Source organism: Leuciscus leuciscus (assembly GCF_965113295.1).
Source record: "Leuciscus leuciscus genome assembly, chromosome: 16".
Taxonomy (NCBI): Eukaryota; Metazoa; Chordata; class Actinopteri; order Cypriniformes; family Leuciscidae; genus Leuciscus; species Leuciscus leuciscus.
In genome coordinates, this window is record NC_138740.1 from 3,794,699 (window position 1) to 3,814,772 (window position 20,074).

Sequence of the window (20,074 nt, forward strand, 5' to 3'; positions counted from 1 at the left end):
ATTTATATATTTATTAACCGCTTGTAGAAGAAAAAAGAAAGAAAACATTAACAACAATTATTGTCATTGTCATAAATACAATACTCCAGAGTCCTTCAGTCCATATTAAGTTCCTTCAGTCTTACAAGTCCTTAAATAGCTTTTAAGTTTTTAGAGAACTGAATAGATTCAAAATACATGTTTATTTCAAGTTTTAATCTTAAAAAAAGAGGATTGCATTTAGAAAATTTACATTTGTGAATTTGTGAAGGTTTATAAAATAAATATCACTTTTCTTTTCACATTTTCACAAGTTAGGATTCACATAACATTTGATAAAATCACACAAATGTCACACCAAAATGTGTATGGACTCACCTCAGCTTCCCCTGATCATCGCAATCACAATGAAACCGCAACCAGGCACAGAAAGAGTGTACATTTAAAAATTAAAATGAATTTGTGTGTGTGTGTGTGTGTGTAAGATTTAAGTTACGAGTGACAGTGGTTTGTGTTGTTCCCCTTTGCTACTTAAAAACATTTTCCATCCTGCACATCAATGGCATTGTAGTGTCAACAACATTTTGCTGCAGTATTTTCAGACATTTCATAACTTCAGTCTATGGAAATGATATCAGTGTAGTCTAGTCAACCATGTAGATAGAGATTTTAAACAGTTTATTTCAGGAAGCACAATAGTGTCACCGTCATGTTCAGTTTGTGTTGGTTTTCACTCGTCACATGTGTTCCTTTGTTCTCTTTTAGTTAATTATCTTTGTGTATTTAAGTTCGTGCTTGAGTTCAGTTCTTGCTCCTGTATTGTTATGCATCGCATACGTTTTTTGAACTTTAAAAGTAGGCCTTTGCTTTTTCACTTCTAAGTTTTGTCATAGATCGGGAATGTTTAAAAGCATTTATTCTTTTCTATTCTTTGAAAGCATTTATTTAAAGGGGTCACATCATATTTTTTTTTTAAACCCAATACCCAACATGAGGGTGAGTAAATAATGATGATAGAATTCTTTAGATTAATTAATTTGTTTTTGGGTAACTGTTCCCTCAAGTTTCAAGATTTTTCCTGAATCTTTGCAATAATACAAGAAAGGAAATGAGAACAGAGACTGACTCTGCATGCACTTTTTTTTTTTTTTTTTTACATAACCACAAATATTATATTAAATAAGCATTTATTTAAAGGGACCATGTTATAATTTTTTATAAGCCCACTAAGATCCACTTATAATTTTCAAGAATTTATTTAAATTTTTTATTAAGCTGAATGATTAATACGGCCTAAAATTAACACTCGCCAAACGCGAGTAAAAATCGACGTTGGCGAGTATGAAACGGTGTCAATTACCAGTTGGCCAGTAACATTTTTATGAATTCTAACAATGCAGTGTTATGAGAACATGAGCAAACATGACCGACGCTCGGATTGATGGACCAGCGCTGCATCGAAAGTTTAAGGCGTGCCAATTTAAACATGCAAGCGCAAGAACAGTTTGAACTCAATTTGTTATTCGCAAGTGGTTTGGGAAGTTTCTGTGTGCAAAAGCGCTCGCCCAGAAAGCTGTGACTCAGACAGCGCACAAATACTGAATTGAGCCGTTTAAAAAAGGTGCGTTTCAACGAGTATCCTAGTGAACATAGTCAAGTCAAGTCACCTTTATTTATATAGCGCTTTTTACAATACAGATTGTTTCAAAGCAGCTTTACAGTGATAACATGAAAATAATACAACAAAGTTTGTTTTTCGAAGAAAATGGCATCATCGTCCACCAAGGCAGATCAATAATATTATTGAATATTAAATGTCCCCCAACTAAGCAAGCCATTATAGGTCAGAAGTCAGATTGGATCAGAACATTGAGAATATTAATCTGGTTGAAGATCGGAGTCACGCCGGTATGGAGACGAGTTTGTTGAGGATCGGTGCCGATGAGGCCTTCACAGGGCTGATGAGGCTGACCCTTGAGGAAGGCGTTGTGGTCGTGTCTAGGCGCAGGTCCACCATCTGATCTGGATACGGCCCGGATCTGGCTGACTGCAGTAAACCTCATTAGCGTAGATGCCATTCTTCTTATGATGTAACGAGTACATCAGGTCAGGTCATCATAGTCAGTTAAACAGCTGAGAAAGAAAACACACATGTACAGTATAAGTAGGCTATATTGCATCAGTGCATTAGGTCTTAAAGTGACAGCAGCCTAATAATCCTGCTGCTCTCTCAAAGGACAAAGGGGGAAAAAACGTACTGCTCTTGACTGAATACCTTTTGTGACTTTAATGAAGATTAATCTGTTTAATTTAGTAATTAATGCAGTGTTATTTTACATTTGTTAATTTTGATTAATTTATAATGGCCCTTTTGCAACTTTTCTCTGTATTTATTTCAGATATGTCAACAGGAGACTCATTCCGATCAATAGCTTTTAGCTACAGGGTGGGTTACTGCACAGTGGCAAGGGTGGTAAAAGAAGTGTGTGAGGCAATATTGTCTCTCTTGGTCCAGGAATACATGCTTGGTGTCTCACCAAAAGTGGCAGATGCAGTGGTGTGAAGGCCACTTGCATCCTTCACAATTTCATACGTTATGAGGATGCTGATGCAGAGGAAGGAAGTTGTGCCCCCCTGCCATCAGAGCCACAGTTTTCCATGCAGCCCATCCAGCGAGCTGGCAGCAACAATGCCTCTAGGGAAGCAGTGGAAATAAGCCAAAGGTACACCACCTACTTCTCTTCTCCAGCAGGTGAAGTTGCATGGAGGTATTCTGTCATCTAATGCCTCATAATTACTCCCACCACCATCAGGACCACTGCCATCAGTGCCATCCAGGACCACCACCAATAAAAAATCAAAAAAGGCTCTTTTAAAGCGTAACTCTCTCCAAAATGCAACCTAGGCTCTTTTTGTTAATCTACCCGAGGCAAACTTTCGTTTAAAAGCATAATTAGAATGGAAACGCCACTTTAAGTTTTACCGTATTTTCGTTTTAGGTTAAAATGCCTTGTGAATGGGAGTGAATGGAGCACTTTTATGATAGCATCATCAAAGCCCGTCTACGGAAAGCCTGTTCACTCCAACGCCCTATTAAGTCCTATTGGTTGTAGTTCCAATCAGAGTTCCACTGGGGGCGCTCGCCATGAGTGCAAAATGAATGAGAGTCAATGGGGCTAGACGGCTAAATCTGTCTCTTTCACCCGATTGCCGTTGATAAATCTCAGGTTTGATTATAGGTTTTGCAAGTTCAACATGGGTTATAGGTCGAAAGTTGAATGAACGAGTACTTATGTCCTTTCGATTTCTTACAGGTTGAGTTGTTGTTGCCCATAACACACTAGCATTCTGCTAATGAACGCTGATTGGTCAGTGAAGGACTGATTACGACCAGAGATACCGCTTGATGGCATCCGAAGCGGGACCAGAAACAAACAAAACCAAAACTCATCTAGCACGTGTATTTACCTGTGTCAGCTGTGTTGTGTGTTTACCTGTGTCAGCTGTGTTGTCGATGCCTCGAGAGAAAAGAAAGTGCAGAGCGCGAAAGCACCAAAGTGACTGAAGGATTGCCGTGAAGCAGTATCTCTGGTCGTACGATGTGTATGACGTCATTGACATTTTGAAAGACTTTTTAAAGCAAATAAATGACTCTAAAAAATCTAACACCAAGCAATGTGTAATTTCTTTGCATCCCCTTTCGAAAACAACATTCAAATTACTAGACAAAAAATTATATCCTGAGAATAGTGGATTTTGATGTGTATAGCGCCATAGACCTCCATTCATTCTGCACTCGTCCTGTGAGCGCCCTCATATGGAACAAGAGTGGAACTGCAACCGGAAGTTTATTGAGTGGCACTTCTCCCCTCATTAGACTTTCTCTGATAGCATCCAAAATCACTATTTTTAAAACACTAAGGAGGCTCGATACGACATGAAACTTTGCTCAAAGTATCAGCAGGGGCTCTACACATGAACTCGAGCATTGAGAACAGTGTTTGTGTACACAGAGTTTACTGAAAAGAAAGATTTTGAACAACTCACTGAAGCTGTGTCCACCGGGATTTTGACAGTCAAAAATAGTCGATTTCCGAATGCGAATGAACGGACTCTGAATTTTAGTATTGTTTCTTATATGAGGATCCTTTTTCAAATACAAGGTCAATATTAATTTTCACTAACGAGAAAACAACAAATTGTCCGTGAATTTATATTGAAGTAAGCTTTAGGAGCTTTCCTCCCTGTTACGGAGATTGACTATTTTTGACTGACAAAATGTCGGCGGACGGAAACACAGCGAGTTGTTCAAAATCTTTTTTTTTTTTAATCTTTTTTTTTTTATAAACCTTTATTAAACAAGGCGTTACAGAATGTAAGAGAAACAGAGCACAGACAAATGCTATGTAGAACAGTACAGAGTAGCACAAATCTTTTCAACATTTATATATGAAAAAAGAGAAATAAAAATAAAACTACATATATAACAAAAGAAATAAAATATGAAAATACGAGCACATATCAATAGATTAAACATAGTTATTAAAGTACTACTAAAATAAAATCTCTTAGCAGCTGGGCTTTAGAAAATTTGTATTTTTCCAATGCACTAATAAACAAAGTTAACTCATTTTTGAAAGCTTCAAAGATAGGAGACATTTTCAAAAACCGACATTTATGAATAAAAAATTTTGCCAATAAAAGAAGATTATTATTTCCAAATTCTGTAGATTTATCTTCCAACTGGAAACCATATTTGATAATATCAAAAGTTAGAACTGGAAAAAAAGTTTTACAGGCTAACCAATTCTGGAGAGTTGACCAAAACAATTTGGTGTGAGCGCATGAAAAGAAGAGATGTTCCACAGTTTCAATTTGAAAATGACAGAAAGTACATGTATTAATACTGATATTGAATCTATTGTGTAGGAAATCATTTGAAGGATAAATGTCATTCACTAATTTAAAGTGAATTTCCTTAACTTTCGGTGAGACTGGATAAGAGAGATAACTAGTTCTTATCTTTGAAATGGCTTTCGGAGTGAAACTCTTGAGAAGAAAATGCCTCTTTAGGTGAGCTGGAAAGTAAGAAGCTGTTAAGGAGAGACCTTAACAATTTGTTATTACATTTTTTGTCAACAAATTGTACACCATCCAAAGACAGACTAGGTACTTGTACTTCAGGTGATGTATACAGTAATGTCCCTTTAATTAACTGAATTAGTGCTGAAGGGATAGCCTTAATTACTTTGTCATATTTGGTTCTAGAACATAAAATGTTGTATTTAACACTAAAGTCATTATGTAGTAGGTTACCATTGCAGTCAAATAAATGTAACAGTGACCACACTCCCTGATCCATCCAGTCTTTATAACAAATTGACTTTCTATTAATCAAAATGTATCTGTTGTTCCATATTGAAGTTGTATGTGGCGAAAAGTTATGTTTGTATAACATCTTCCAGTATTGGAGAGCCTGTTTATGAAAATCAGCCAATTTGAGGGGTAATTTAGAAATATCAAAATCACATTTAAGTAAAACATCTATTCCGCCAACACTCTCAAAGATCATCTTGGGGAAAGAAAACCAAAAACCATTACTATTTTTCAAAAAAGACTGCAGCCATTTGAGTTTAATGGTACCGTTCATTGATTCAAAATCAATCACATTTAAGCCTCCATCTTGAAGAGATTTCACTATATCGTTTTTCCTAATGTAATGATATTTGTTTTTCCAGATAAAATTGTAATGATTTTGATTGATTTTTTTCATCATTGTCCGACACCGGTAAACAATATGAAGGGTAAATAAGCCTGGAAAGACTTTCCATTTTAGTTAAGAGAATGCGTCCAAAAATAGAAAGATCCCCCTGAAGCCAGCTATTCAAAATAGTTTTAGATTTGGTCACATTATTTTCAATGTTCAGAAGTTCTCTAGAATTTTTTACTTTGGAAATTCTAATTCCTAAATACTTAACTTCAGTTTTGATCGGAATATTAGCTACAGCCACTTGTGACTGGTCATGAATAGTTAATACTTCACATTTATTTTTATTCAGATTCAAACCCGAGGCTTTTGAGAACAGTGCAAATCTCCGACAAGGCAGGAGGAATTTGTGAAATGTCTTTTAGGAAAAGAGTGGTGTCGTCTGCTAGCTGACTAATGATCAATGAAGTTCCCATCACAGTCAAAGGTTTTATATTTTGATTATGTTTTAAGAATATTGCCAAAAGCTCAGCAACTATAATAAAGAGTAGCGGTGATGTGGGACATCCTTGACGAATACCCCTTTTAATCATAAAACGTTGTGTAGTCCCAAATGGCAAGGAAATTGAGCTATTGATGTCATAATAGAGGGTAGAAATTAATTTCAAAAATGTATCGCCAAATCCAAAATATTTAAGAGCTTGTAAAATAAAAGGATGTTCAACAGTATCAAACGCTTTGTAGAAATCTAAAAAGAGAATAGCTCCGTCATCTTTAATGAGGTGATTATAATCTAGTAGATCCAATACAAGCCTAATATTGTTATAAATAGATCGATTTTTTAGAAAACCTGATTGTGTCTCACTGATTACTTGCGGTAAAACCTCCTTTAATCTGTCAGCTATAACATGAGAGAGTATCTTATAATCAGTGTTTAGCAAAGTAATTGGACGTAAATTATCTACAATCCTCTTATCTTTCCCTGCTTTTGGAATAAGAATAATAAGACCCTGCTTCATTGTGGATGTCAACGTCTCATTATTAATAACGTCGTTTATGGCTTTAAATAGAAAGTCTCTTAAGTCCTCCCAGAAAAATTTGTAAAAAGCAGCAGTTAAACCATCCTGACCGGGAGCTTTGCCAGTTTTTAATTTCTTAATCATTCTATCTAGATCGTCAATAGTTGTGTCAGAATCACAAATATCTTTACTGATGGAATCAATCTTTGGGATGTGTTTTTCCAATATCTTAACAAAATGTGATGAGTCAGTAGAAGAGTACACAGAGGTATACAATGTAGAATAATATTTGTAAATTTCTTCTGATATGATCACTTCTTTTGTACATTCATGGCCGTCAATAATTAGAGCATTTATAGATTTTTTTTTCCTGCCTTCTTTTCTCTAAATTGCTAAAATAGGAGGTACTTTTCTCTCCTTCCTCCAACCACTTAGCTCTGGATCTAATGAAAGCTCCATGTGCTTTTTTCTTGTAAAGTAAGTCTAATTGTTTTGTTTTTTTCATCTCTGTGGTATTAGTCTTAGTAGAGTAGCTATTTATATCTTGGATCAATTTATACTCATATTCCTTTTGTTGTTTAATTCTCTGTTTACCAAATGCAATGGCAAATTCTCTGATCTTATATTTTAGATATTCCCATCTTTTCATGTATGTACCAATACTGACATCATTATAAATCTTTTTAATCAAACCCTTAACAGTGCTTACAAATTCGTCACAGTTCAAAAGATTTGCATTCAATTTCCAATAATCCTTTTTGAAGGTTGGTTTGTTTTCAGGACTCAACTGCAGGACCAAAACACTGTGATCAGTTAAAGGAGCTGTAGAAATAGAAATATCAGAGCTGCTGTTAAATATATCTGAAGTACCTAACCACAAATCAATTCTGGACTTATAATTCCCATTTGGTTTTATCCAAGAGAATTGAGTGGACTGTAAATTTCTTTCCCTCCACAGGTCGATTAGAATTTAAGAAATCACCGATTATTGGATTCCACTGATCAACATTGTGTCTGGGAGGACTTCTATCCAGCCATTCATTGGGCACTAGATTGAAATCCCCACCTAATAAGATGTTACTGGTATGGTATTGCTGTTTTAATTCAAATAAAACATCAGATATTTTCTCAAGCATGATCTTATTTTGAGAGGGTGCAGCATAGCCATAAACATTAACCAAAATCAAGTAAGAACCTTCAATATTTAGCACTACTGCCAACCAGTGACCGGACTCATCACTCTGAGAAGTCATCACATTTCCTGGACATCCATTAAAGCAAATAGCCACCCCGACAGAATAATTAGTGCCATGGCTGAATAACATTTTTTCACCCCACTGGTTTGACCAAAACTTGGCATCAGCAGCAACAGAGTGTGTTTCTTGAAACAAAGTGCAATGAGCTTTTAGCCCTTTACAAATTGTCTCTAATACCTCTTACATTTAAAGATATGAAGGATAGACTTGTGCTCAACATTAATAGAAAACAGAACCAAGTAGAACAAGGCAAACAAATATGTAAAAATGAATACAAACGGGAAGTAGAAAGATACTGCTTTCTCTTTAAACAGAAATAAGTGGTGTAGACACCTCTAACTTATATTCTTAAAATCAATCCAACCCTCTTATCTATTTTAGACCAAAGGAGAAAAAAAACTTACGAAGAATAATTCGTTTTGTGAAACTATCACATTTAAATCTCTTCAGTTACCCGCAAGAATGCGGCAGCCGTCGATATAACCGTAGGCACCTCTGTAGTATGCTTTTTGTCCCGCGTTTCTGGCCTGAGAAATCTTTGGCCAAAGTTTCTCTCTTTCAAGGCGATCTTCCTTGGACAGGTCCTCAGCAAAACGGATGCCTTCCGTTTTGCAGATGGATGATTCCTTGGATTTTCTCCATATTCCGTCACGATGTAGGCGTCTGGTGAATTGGACAATCACCTGACGATTCCTACCGTCTTCCTGTCTTCTAAGCCGATGCACTGTGTCCACAGAGTGCTCCATAACATCTGCCCATTCGGGAGCGATCCTACCGAGGAGTTTGACGACAGCATTCCTGATATCTTCTCCCATGGCCTCCTTCAATCCTTTAATCCTTAAATTCCATCTCCGGGAGTAGCGGTCCTTCTCTCTCGCTTTCTCTTTCAGCATATCAACTTCTTTACGCAGGAGAAGGGCCTCATTCTCCAGGCCGGCTATCTTTCCTTTGCATTCTTGTACTTCCCCAGCTTGAAATTCTAGAGACTTTGCCAGACTTGCTATCATCACAGAGTTGTCGGTAAGCTTTTTGTTTAAATCCGCCATCTTGTCATCTTGTCGATCGAATCTTATGTGAAGAGCTTGCACGGCATTCTATCAGTTGCAGTTGGACTCTGTTTGGACAATTTCCTCTGGTGCTCACCTTTCGAAGGAGTTAGAGGTGGAGAATCAGACGTATCCTCAAAACTCCTCTTTCCTCCGCTGCCATTCTCCGTCTCCATATCTGCCCCGCAGTAATCATGTTCAGCAAGTGTTGAGGAATTCCCCTCCTTTCCTTCTTCATTTGGCCTCTTGTCGTTTTTGTCTTTCTTTTTTTGTTCCTTTGGCATTTTCTAAAACCACCGTCACGTTTTGAGGGTATCACAGTTCAATTACCACTTAGAGGTATCTTTAGCACCGGAGCTTCGACGAGTGTGACTACTCAGTACGCCATCTTGCCGGAAAAACCTGTTCAAAATCTTTCTTTTTAGTAAACTCTTTGTAATTCCAGTTTACATCTGGTGTTTTAATCCGTCTCTTTTGTCCACTTCCAACCACTTCTGTCCTGATTTCTTCGAGGGGAAAGTCTATGGGTGGGTAAATGTATGGGGTTTATTCAGATCTTTCAATCTAATGGACAAAATAAGCTCACACAATTTACCGAAGCCGACAGAAAACACAAGCAGAGCATCAGCTTTAGTTTCTGATCTGACAGATGCAAGCCCAGCCGAACTACTGTGAGTGTGTGTTAGAATCAGGGGTCCGTTCTTCGTACGTCGCTTAATACATCCGCACTGTTTTTCTCCACAGCAGAGCAAGAGCTACACTTATGTTACCTGTTTAAAATGTGCTTCCACTCGATCCAGCCCGATCTCATGAAAGTGTATAGCACGAATTTGATTTCTCATACCATTTATAATCTCTAACCACGACGCTCCGACTTTTAAAAGATCTGCTTCGCACTCCATACTCAGTTGGATAAGCTTTCAGACACCGGTTCACATGGAGGGCTTTCCCCATAGCGTCATCGACACAATGTCTCGTTCCCTGTTCTCAGGAAACATGTTACAGTCGTAACCTGAGACGTTATAGTTATCATCTTTAGATTAATCAAAGACTGAATTTAGTTACCTGAACCTAGATTAATCAAATCTTAACAAAGTGACCTAAACATTTTACTAGTAATCACACGTTTTATGTGTAATTTTACATGTAACGTTACAATAAATCGTAGGTATAATTTAATTCTTTTCAATTTGAGTTAATACAGGTGGAGCTGGGAAAGGTGTAGTGTTTCTGAAAGCTGCAACTACAACAAATGCTGACAAAGTATTTGAAGGTTGAGCACGCAAGCTCATTGGCTACGGATACAGCAGGAACCAATCAGCTGTGCCCTACAGAGAATGATGGACCAATCAGCCTGTTTCATGACATTACTTTTTATTTGTTTTTGGGGAACTATTCCTATAAGCTTCAAGATTGACCTAAATCTTTCTAATAATACAAAAATAGCATCTTTAACTTAAAAAACCAATGGGGGTGTCAGGCAACAAATTGTATTATTATTATTATTGCCCACAGACTCTAGTCTCATTTATTGTAGGGTTATGTTTTAGACAGGCTGTGTAAGTTTGCAACCATGTACAGTAGATGGAGATGTTAAACCTTTTTAGGAACTGTACGGTTATCCGGACCACACGTGTGTCTTTTAGTCCCGTATAGTCCGTATAGTCATCCCTGATTGGTCTTAACCCCAGTGACGGGTAGGTTTAGGGGCGGGGTTAGGGGTAGGCCATCGTGTGGTCCGGATAACCGTATAATACCCCTTTTTATTTCGGGAAGCACAAAAATAGGCTTTAGCCTTTTCACTTCAAAGTTTTCTCATAGGTTGAGACTTTTTTAAAGCATTTCTTCTTTTGTATTCATTGAAAGCATTTATTCAAAGGGGTCATATATACAGATTGGTCATTTATAAAGCACTATATACATAAAGATGACTTGTCTTGACTTTTAAAACAAAGATGACTTGATGACTTCTTTCCAGTCTTCAGTCTCTCATGTTCTGGCTCAGACGTGGACAGGCTCTGATCTCTAGTGTGACGCTTGAGTTCCTGTCAGGATGGGGTTGGACTTCAGGCTTCAGGTCAAGTCTCGAGCTCGAGCCCTCCACCAAGGACAGCAAGTATGTTATTTCCTGTCCAATACAAAGATTATATAAGCAAGTCATCTCATGAATGTTTTTTTGTTTTGTTTGTTTATTTAAAAAAAAAAGAAGAAGCTGATTTACACAACGGAATTGAATTTTTTCTTTTGAACAATTGAACAACTGATTCTGTTTATTACCATGAAGCCGCTTTGAAACTATGTGTATTGTTTAAAACGCAATATATATATGTTTGTGTATATATATATATATAATAATCTAAGAGAAAACTATATTTTGTTGTTGTTGGCCTGGCTGATGTTCTTACCTTCAATGCCAGGAAACCAGGTCTGGAGCTTTCTTCTGAACTCAGCCTTCTCTTCTTCAGCGTGTTTAAAGTCAGCTACTAGTGAATTAAATGTGCTTCCTGGGGATCCTGCATACATGAGTGCTTCCTCTTGGGACGAGTTGGGCACAGGTACTTCCTTAGGGGACACAGTGGTCACTAATGCTTTAGGTACAGGTATTCCCTGTGGGGAGTCGTCTGGCATGGGTGCTCCCGCAGGGGACTGGGCAGGCACAGGCTCTCCCTGCTGGTACCTAGCAGTGGCTGGGGCTCCTTGTGGGGCCTCCACTATTCCCCAGTGGCCTGAAGTGAGCCCACACCCGTTCTTCTCAAATGATGAGCGTAAACGATCCTCTACCTCCATTATTGGCCACCACCTCCCTGTGCGGAGGGCTGTGATGAGCTCATTCTCATCTAAGGGGCTTAAGGGTTCTGTTTCTCTGAAACAGGAGGGCATGGTGGACATGCTCAGTTTGATGGATAAGCATCTTTGATGGCTGCAAGACATGTTGTTCAAAAAAAGTGTATAACCGAATGGCTGTTCGTGTGCAACAGTGAACTATCTGTGAAAAACTGTGAGAGAAAGAGAGAGGGAAGAGAAGAGATGACTTAAGTACACCCAGGAGCTCCGGAAGCTGATTGCCTTAGTTTTATAACATTCATTAAATGTATCAATCTATTTATTTATTATTATTCTTTACAATAAGCGATATGCCCAGTGGCAGTCCATCAGAGGAAGAAAAGTAGACAAAAATGATAACTAAAAAAAATATAACAACGAAGTTGAAGTTAACTTGTGTTGTATTAAAAAAATTCTGTATTAAAAGTGTTGTTATTATACTTTTATTTTTAAATATACTAAAGTAAGTAATTATACAGTGAAATATTTTTTTAAGAACTTCGGAAACTACCTTGACTATTGACAAGTTGTGTTGGTGATCGACGTGATTATAACGCGTATCAAGACTTTATCTGGACTTTAATTATCAGCAAATATATACAAATTATTTGTCTTAGTTTTTATTTGTCAATTTATTATTATATAATTATATAATTAAGTAGGCTATAATTATCAACAAATATTTATATATATATATATACACACAAATATTTAGACATTTTATGTAGATAATTATAGCCTACTTAACCCTAAAACCGGCAGCGTGACCTGCAGTCACATCGTTTTTATTGTCTTTTTTGGGGCATAAGAACTTTTTTTTTTCTTCATCAAATCCTTTTTATCATTTCTCACAGCCTGGTCTGTCTTGAGTATGCTGGTCACATGATTTACTTCAAGTTTTTTGTGATAAATTAGTCAGCCTGACCTAAATCCAACATGGCTACCGGTGGTGCAGGACATTCAGATTTTGAGGAAAGTAAATATATATTAAACTTACTTTTCTTCTGGAAAAATAATAATAATACTGCTAACATTAATTTTGAACATTGTCTTAAGGTGCTGAAGAAGAACATTCTATAATATTTTGTTCATGTTGTTATTTAGCACGTTTTGAAATATATGCAACTCCTGAGTCACGTTGCCTTTTTTGGGTATAAAAAAGGGATTCATTTTGACCATCTTTGTATTTTGAGTTTTTAATTCACTATATTACAATTAAATCCTAATCTAATCATGACAAACTATATATCGTTGGAAAGGTCTAAGACTCCTAAATAGATATTTTAGCACTGTTTTTTGTTACAAATTATGTAGGAACAGTAATAGATACATTTATGACAAGAGTGCACCTCAAAAAATCTACATCATAACAGGAGTTCTGGACACTTTTGATAATTGAAGCTTTGGTTTTCATGCTAAAAGTTCATAATAAAACATATAATCTAGTATTTGTAGTATCTAGTATCTAGAAAGGTCTGAGTCTCAAGGTTTGATATTTTGTGACAGAAATGTATTCATTTTTTACGGTAGAATGCACACTGTTACGTTCCACGTGTGTTTTGTCTTGTTTTCACTGGTCTGCGCACGCTAGTATACTTCGCACGTGTTGATTGTTTGTGCTCATTATCTCTCTCTGTTTTTAGCTCGCTCTCGGCTCGCAGGCTGCTGTGACTGGCCTAGCGGCACGTCACTCATCATTGGGGCGGCGCCCGGGAGCCAATCAGAGTTGTCCTACTGGGTTCAAAGGGATGGCGTGCTCATTCATGCTCTCTCTCTCTCGGAAGCGACCATGAGCTCGTGTAGCGGTCTGAGTTATCTAAAATGTGAATCTAGATCCATATAGTGAAGCCTTGCTCTTTGTAGTGGAATGAGGATCCATATAGTGAAGCCTTGCTCTTTGTAGTGGAATGAGTTGTGTGCTTTGTGCTCGGTTTATTTGTACCTTTAGTACTTGTTATGTTTCAATCTTAGAGATAATAGTTCTCTTTCATCATCTCGTTTCGAGATCCACCTATGGGAAGGGCATCCGTACCTGACCTCTGCAGAAGCATCCAATTGCACCAAGTCTGGCTAGACAGACAGAAGCGCGCAGCCAATGCCAGATAAGGCCACACCCCCTTACCTAAGGCATATAGCTGTCAGGCGCGCTGCTATTCCTCAGTTGACATTCGCTTCTCGCGATCTCTGCACTGACACAGTTCGGTTGGATTAACGTTACGCTGCTCACTTTCGAGTCTTCAGGAGGACATATCGCCAGATCAGCCTCCGCCAGACGTGAGTGACAGTCGTTTCTTCAGCCTATCCGCTGTGTTTTTTGCATCCGGAGCCGCCCGCGCTCTCGCTGTCCTTCACCTGCTCCTCCTTACATGGCTGCCCGCCACGGATTTTTCCGAGTTCTTCACCGCTAGCCCACCCATGGCTATGTGACCGTCTAAACAGCCGCTTCTCCGGGGAACAGCCTATCACGACGAGCCTGCCCGGCCGCGTGTGGTGCTCTAATAATCGCCGCTAAGGACCCTCTCGTTCTGCGCTGTTTGCTTGAGCTTAACACGCTCAAGAAGCTTTGGAGAACCCGGAGAATTGCGGTCATTGTAATTGCTGCACATGTAGCTTTTTACTAAGCCGGCTTTTAGTTGCACGACCCAGCGCGCCGTGCTCGGCCTTTCTGACTCGGATGGGGGACACGGTGATGATGACGCACTACCGGGGGACTCCCGGAGCGCCACCTCTCTAAATATTTGAGCTGACATCAGCCCAATCCGCATTCCCTGAAGAGGACATCTTCGCGGGAAAACCTCACTCTCGTTGACGAACCGGCCGGTTCCGGCGACGGGGATGACGCGGTCCTTTTAGCGTTCCCTAGGCTAGCGCTCACGCGGCTTTGCCTCAGTCCATCCTCCTGGAAGTTTGTGAGCGAGCGGCCGTTCGTCTCAACATTGTGTGGCCAGCTCCACAGAGCGCCACCGACCAGGATAGGAATATTTACGACGGGTAAGCGCTGAGACCACCGCCCAGTCTGAGGAAACAACTCTTAAAACTGGAGCGTCCCGCTAGACTGTTAACACGGTCTCACGGGCCTTGATGTGTTACGATTACGTGTTGAGGCTTTCAATTTATGCCTTCCTAGGAAGGCGGCCCCGAACGCAAGCGGCCTGCCTGTTGTTCGACCGTTGGGAGTATCGAGCCCGCGTTCACGGGCCACGAGGACGTTTAGTGGACGTTGTGTGTGTGTACCCCCCCAAGCGGGGCTGTCTGAGGAAAAGTACGTAGCAGTGTTACCACACTGCACGCACTTGGTTCCCCTCACCCAGTTATTAAAGGCTTCGGCCCCAGTGTTTCCCAACACAAAACACACACATTACTAAACAACACATTTAACAAACGAATCAAATGAATTCGTGCAGATTTATATATCTGCCAACATAGAGAGCAAATCTCTCTGATCCCATGCATGTCGCCCTGAGTCCGTCCACAAGAGGGCTCCATTGCCTCACAAATCAACTAGCTGGGCTCACACAGCTCAGTTGCGGCTGCCCAGCCATGTGTTTTTAGTGGACGTTGTGTGTGGAAGGCTTCGGCCCCTGTGTTCCCCAACACAAAACACACACATAACTAAATAACACTTTAAAACAAACGAATTAAATAAATCCGTTACAGAGAGAGTATCTCTCTCCGGGGATATTATTTTTCTGCCTGCAGTGTGTTTTTAGTGGACGTTGTGTGTGGAAGGCTTCGGCCCCTGTGTTCCCCAACACAAAACACACACATAACTAAATAACACTTTAAAACATACAAATTAAATAAATCCGTTACAGAGAGAATATCTCACTCCGCGGATATTATTTTTCTGCCTGCACTTAAGACTGCCCAGTTCATGTGTTCAGGAGATATGTGTGTTTTCCGCCCACTTTCAGGCCTTGTGAGGGAAAGTTTAGCACAGTGGACACCACACTATGTTCCCCTCACTCTGTCAATAAAGGCTCCGGCCCCAGTGTTTGCCCAACACAAAACACACAAAGTTACGAATCAAATGAATTCGTTTTGGAGAGAAGACCTCTCTCCGCAGAGAAAACTTCTCACTGCAGAGGGAGGAAATCCCTCCGAACCCCTGCATGTCGCCTCTAGTGTGCCCACTAGATGGCGACTTTGCATCACGAATGAACCAGCTGGGCCCATACACCCCCGCTCCGGCCCGAGCGGGGGCGCTCTCGAGTCACGAAGCGGCTTGGCAAGCCATTTCAGCGCCCGAGTGGGTTTTGCGTACCGTAACCTAGGGTTACAGGCTGCAGTTTGCAATAAAACCTCCACTTTTCAACGGCGTTCTCTCTTCTCACACAGAAGAAAATGCCTCACACATTCTGAAAGAGGAAATTTCCTCCCTCCTAAACAAGGGAGCGATTCAGATGGTGCCACCCAATCTTATAAACCATGGTTTTTATTCCTGGTATTTTTATGTTTCCAAAAGGCGTGGTGCCCCCCGCCCTATATGGACCTTCGAATGTTGAACAAACATTTGAGGAAATACAATTTCAGAATGTGACACAAGGCTCTCTCGCCCGTGCCATAAAGCAGAACGACTGGTTCACATCAGTTGATCTGAAAGATGCTTTCTTTCACATAAGTATCTACCCTCCACACAGGAAATATCTTCGTCTCGCCTACCAAGGCATTTGTTACGAATTCACAGTTCTTCCGTTCGGGCAAAATTTGAGTCCCCGAACTTTCTGTCTGTGTGCGGAGGCGGGCGTGGCGCCCCTGAGACTATCAGGGCTGAGAATTCTGAATTACATATACGATTGGTTCATCATAGCCAAATCGAAGGAGAAGGTGTCGCTGGACACCGGCCGGGTGCTCGCGCACATCACATCCCTCGTGTTCAAGGTGAATGCGAGCAAAAACAATCTGACTCCCAGTCAGAATGTCTTTTTCCTGGGCTTGGAATTGAACTCAGTCTCCTTGCGAGCGCGTCTCTCTCAAGAGCGTGTTCGCTCTCTGATGAACTGTCTGTCTCAGTTCAGAGAAGGGGCGAGAGTACAATATCGCACATGCCTCAGGCTGCAGGGTCTCATGGCTTCATCTATCCAAGTTGTGCCGTTGGGTCTCCTGAGAATGAGAGCGTTCACGAAATGGGTTTTGTCACTACATTTCAGCCCGATTCGCGATCTCTGCCGCTCGGTAACAGTGACGCGCGCCTGCTCGGCGGCCCTGCGCCATTGGGAGAGCGAGAACTTTACGCTCGGGGAACCCCCTTGGGACGGTTACGATGCGGAAAGTTGTGACGACAGATGCGTCCTTAACAGGCTGGGGAACCACCCAGGAAGGCAGAATGGTGAACGGCCTGTGGCTGAGCAGACTACGTTCAGCGCACATTAACTATTTAGAGCTTTTACCATTTGGAAAGCTCTGAATCATTTTCTGCCTCGCCTGCAGGGACATCCCGTTCTAGTACGGTGCGATAATACCACGGCAGTGGCTTATATCAACCGTCAGGGCGGCATGCGCTCGTCGAAACTCCACGCTCTAGCTTTCAGGCTGTTGGTGTGGAGCAGACGGGTTTTTCTGTCATTACGCGTGACTCATGTTCGAGCATTCTGAACAGAGGCGCGGATCTGCTATCGAGGGGAAACCCAATCTAAGGGGATTGGCGTCTTCACCCGCAGATAGTGGAGATGTTATGGATGAGATTTAGACAGGCAGCCGTAGATCTTTTCGCCTCGCGCGAAAACCACCATTGTCCTATGTTCTTCTCGACTAAAGGACGTGGACGCGCCCCTCAGGGCAGACGCACTGGCCCACCCATGGCCCAAAGTGCTGCTGAATGCTTTTCCTCCCCTGTGCCTGATATTTTCACACTGGCCAGGGTGAGAGGGCACGGCCTGTCTCTCATTCTGATAGCACCCAGGTGGCTCAAAGCCCCGTGGCTGGCAGAGATAATCCCTCTGTTGTACGCCGAGCCATGGCGCCTCCCCCCTCGCACGGACATACTGTCCCAAGCCAACGGGGAGATTTACCACTCCCACCCGGACAGGGTGACTCTCTGGGCCTGGCCTGTGAGAGGACGAACCTAAATGCACTGGGGCTCCCGCCGCGTGTAATCGCCACCACTCAGAATGCCAGGGCCGTTTCCACACGATCCCTATATGGCTGGAAGTGGCAAGTGTTCGAAGGGTGGTGTGATGGGCGTGGTCTCACATCTTATCAGTGCTCGGTGCCTGATATTTTGTGTTTCCTGCAAGACCTCATGGAAAGAGGCAGGTCCTTTTCCACCATTAAGGTCTACCTGGCTGCGTTTTCAGCCTGTCATGTGGGTTTTGAGGGCTTCACCGTCAGGCAGCACCCTCTAACCCGCAGTTTTATGAAGGGTGCACGCCGCTCTTTGCCGGTCATCAGGAGATCTGTTCCAGGGTAGGACCTCTCCATGGTGCTGGAAGCGCGGTCTCTTTATCCTTTTGAGCCTCTGGGAAGTATTTCCCTTAAGCTGCTGTCCCTCAAGACAGCTTTGCTCTCGGCCTTGGCATCTGCTAAACGGGTCAGTGAGCTACATGCACTCTCGGTTCAACCCTCGTGCGCCAAATTCTCCTTAAGTGGAGATAAGGTTTCCCTTAAGCCTAACCCGGCCTTCATGCCGAAATGCTTCCCTGTGTTCACTTCGGAGGTTTTGGAGCTATCCGCTTTTCACCCTCCACCCTTTGCCTCCTCGGAGGATCAGGGGCTGAATGCTCTGTGTCCCGGTCGCGCTCTGCAAGCATGTATGACCAGGACCAGTGCTTTCCGCAAGAGCGACCAGCTCTTTGTTTCAAGGGCTCCCCCGCACAAGGGGAGTCCCATTTCAAAGCAATGCCTCTCACATTGGCTTGTGGACGCTATACTATGGCTTATGAAGCAAAGGGAGTGCAGCCCCCAGGGGGCATCAGAGCTCATTCTACAAGGGGCTTAGCCGCCTCTTGGGCTTTCTGCTCCGCGGCCAGCTGGGCCTCTCCTCATACCTTTGAGCGTTACTACCGGTTGGATGTCACCAGAACCTCGGTGGCACATTCGGTCCTAGGGGTAGGGTCCTCTTAGCCCTTTCCCACAGCCCCGTTGGGTTAACCAACGAAGAGTGAATGGGCCGGCTGGCCATGTTCATTCCTGTCACCAAGCATTCGCATTCCTTCTTGGGTTTAGCTATGTGCATTGGTGGTGCGGGGGCCATTATCATGTATGGGTCTCATGCATGTTTCATGCCCTGCTTGTCCACAGCAGTTTAGCGTGGCGTCACCCTTGCAGGGTCATGTTTGTGGGACGTGTCAGGCACCGCCTCTCTGAGGTGACCGTCCTTCTCTGGCCTTCAGAACCTCACTGTGAGTGTATTGGGCAATCGGGGAGCTGTCCATGTCTCTCCCATAGGTGGATCTCGAAACGAGATGATGAAAGAGAACAATAGGTTACTGTCGTAACCCCGGTTCTCTGAAACATCGAGTGGAGAGATCCACCAGCTTCGCCCCGCTTGCCGCACGAGAAGCGAATATACTTACTGAGGAATAGCAGCGCGCCTGACAGCTATATGCCTTAGGTAAGGGGGTGTGGCCTTACCTGGCATTGGCTGCGCGCTTCTGTCTGTCTAGCCAGACTTGGTGCAATTGGATGCTTCTGCAGAGGTCAGGTACGGATGCCCTTCCCATAGGTGGATCTCTCCACTCGATGTTTCAGAGAACCGGGGTTACGACAGTAACCTATTGTTTCGATGTGTGTCCAAGTTCAATGCTATGGGGTCCTGTAACATGGCTCTTTGGGGAAGAGAACGACAGGTCAGTATGCCGCGGTATACATAATGCCCGTAGTGTTGTTTATTTGTTAGATACACTAGGTTAAGAGTGAGCGCCACTCTGTGTATGTTTTGTTTTAGTAGTTAGTTTATTTAGGTGCCGGATACACCGAAGACTTCGGTTTTCTTTTCACTTTTTTCTTTGTTTAGGTTTAGTATAAGGATTGTTTTGTTATATTCTGTTCTTTTCTTTGGCGCCACTTTTTGGTTCTCTTCCTTTTTATTGTTGTTTGATCATTTGTATATTTAAACATTGTACATAGCGCACTTCCTTATTACTAAGAGTAAGAACTGGATCTAGTGGCTTCGGCTTTGTCAATAAAATCTCCAGTTTGTCTCTTTAAGTTGAGTCTGTCGTGTTTTTTCCACTTTATTCAGTCATCAGCAGTAATAATAAAATAAGTGTTGCGAAACATCTCCTAGACTTTAAAAGATCGTAA